Below are 2864 nucleotides of genomic sequence, written 5' to 3'. Positions count from 1 at the left end.
TCTAGTTCAGTTCTAGTTCAGTTCTAGTTCAGTTCTAGTTCAGTTCTAGTTCAGTTCTATTTTAGTTCAGTTCTAGTTCAGTTCTAGTTCAGTTCTAGTTCAGTTCTATTTTAGTTCAGTTCTAGTTCATTTCTAGTTTAGTTCTAGTTAAGAACTAGTTCAGTTCTAGTTCATTTCAAGTTCAGTTCTAGTTCAGTTCTAGTTTAGTTCTTGTTCAGTTCTAGTTCAGTTCAAGTTCAGTACTAGTTCAGTTATAGTTCACTTCTAGTTCAGTTCTAGTTCAGTTCTAGTTCAGTTCTAGTTCAGTTCAAGTTCAGTTCTAGTTCAGTTCTAGTTCAGTTCTAGTTCAGTTCTAGTTCAGTTCTAGTTCAGTTCTAGTTCAGTTCTAGTTCAGTTCTAGTTAAGTTATAGTTCAGATCTAGCTCAGTTCTAGTTCACTTCCAGTTCAGTTCTAGTTCAGTTCTAATTCAGTTCTAGTTCAGTTCTAGTTAAGTTATAGTTCAGTTCTAGCTCAGTTCTAGTTCACTTCTAGTTCAGTTCTAGTTCAGTTCTAGTTCAGTTCTAGTTCAAGTTCAGTTCTAGTTCAGTTCTAGTTCAGTTCTAGTTCAAGTTCAGTTCTAGTTCAGTTCTAGTTCAAGTTCAGTTCTAGTTCAGTTCTAGTTCAGTTCTAGTTCAGTTCTAGTTCAGTTCTAGTTCAGTTCTAGTTCAGTTCTAGTTCAGTTCTAGTTCAGTTCTAGTTCAGTTCTAGTTCAGTTCTAGTTCAGTTCTAGTTCAGTTCTAGTTCAGTTATAGTTCAGTTCTAGCTTAGTTCTAGTTTATGTCTAAGTCATAATATAGCTTCAGGATTAGTAACAGTTCGATTGACAAAAATATTGAGTACCCGATAGATAAGAAAGACTATTAGACTTTTCTTTAGATGAAACTACAGGTAATGATATAGTATATCCGATACACAACACTATGAACTAGTTGATAGATCATGACATAGTCTACTCAATAGCTGATAGATAGGAATATATCAAAAGGTATATTATTATAAAAAACTAATTGTATAAAATATAATATTAACAAAATATAATCATTATGAAATAGAAAATTTGTTTAACTAAAATTAAATATGGAGATAAACATCTCTTTACACACATATGAAAAAAGTAACTTTAAAACCTGCTGGTTAGTACAAGTTATTCCACATTTTTTGAGCCCACTTTTTAATGTATTTAATAAAATCATATACCTATATTATATCATAATATTTAATATTATTTTTAAACATTTGCTACTTTTGGAAGAAATTAGAACATGTATTTAAAAAAAATTGCGCAGTTCTGCAATTTAGAATATATACCATTACCCTAGACATCATACTCTGTGTATTTAGATGTTATTCTTTATAATTTTGTTTGGGCAACAGCAGAGCAGCATCTTCTCCAGCCGGTAAACAGCTGATAGAGAAAAAGAGTAAACATACAATGAAAGGTGATAGGAAAGGCATTGGGTGAATACATATTGTGTATGCGCATAAGAGTAGGTAGAAAACTAATGAAAATAAAAATATAAAAAAACAACGTGGTGGTATACGTGCCCAACCAGAAATACCCACCATCCATACAAAAATATTACAATAACAATTGTTTAAAATAATACAGCTATGGAGAACGAATGTATAGCTAATTTTTATTTTATTTTGTAGTTTTGCTTATATTATTAAAAACTTTATGAAATTTCTAGAAAATTTAAAACTAACACGTGTTTTTTGTTTTAAAAAAGGGCAGGTCATAAAAAAGGGCGGTCAAATTGGTAATGGAAATTTTTAAATTTTTTTTAATTATCACCTATTTGTTGTAACTATCAATTACATTATTATTAACAAGTTGTTTTGTTAATGTTTTTAACAAATTATTTGCTTTTCACTTTAAACAAAATCTGTATCTGTAAAATGTTTATATACCTACTTGATTTCTTATTAAATGCAATAAATATTTATATAAATAAGTATATATATATTTAATAAATATATATATTTACAATACATATTTACACACATACATAAGTAAATTATATATACCATACGAACCGGCTTTTTCTTTAAATTTATTATTTATATACCAAAAACTACTATTTGGTTTTAGCTTTGTGCAATTTTTTCTACTCACACTTTTTAAGTCTTGTTTTTTAAGAACAAAAGAAATTTTAGTTAATTTTCTTTATTATCTTTTAATTTTTAACACAAATTTTAATATAATTAATAATTATTTATTGCGTTTTTTATTAAAATTTTGTAACTCTCTGTATGTCGCACAACCGTTCGCTGCGAATTGATTTTATCAACTGTTTTCTTTTTGTTGAAGTTTCTTCAATAGTGTTGCCACGCCTCTGAAAAATTTGTTTGAAAAAGTAACCAAAATTTAAAAAAGAGTAACCATGACAAAGAAATATTCAAATAGAGGTAAATATGTAACTAATAATAGTGATCAATTCAAAAACAAAATACAAAATTTTGAAATAGTACTAAATTTAGACGAAGGAGTACCTTTTTAGTTTTTACTGACTCAATATAGACTAAAATATAGATATTGTATAGACTACTACAGATTAGACTATAAATTAGACTATGGGCTACACTTTAGACTAGACTATTGACTAGACTATAGACTAGACTATAGACTAGACTATAGACTAGACTATAGACTAGACTATAGACTATAGACTAGACTATATACTATAGACTAGACTATAGACTATAGACTAGACTATAGACTATAGACTAGACTATAGACTAGACTATATACTATAGACTAGACTATAGACTAGACTATAGACTAGACTATAGACTAGACTATAGACTAGACTATAGACTAGAC

This window comes from Lucilia cuprina, chromosome 6 (assembly GCF_022045245.1).
Source record: "Lucilia cuprina isolate Lc7/37 chromosome 6, ASM2204524v1, whole genome shotgun sequence".
Lineage (NCBI taxonomy): Eukaryota > Metazoa > Arthropoda > Insecta > Diptera > Calliphoridae > Lucilia > Lucilia cuprina.
This window is presented reverse-complemented; position numbering follows the sequence as displayed.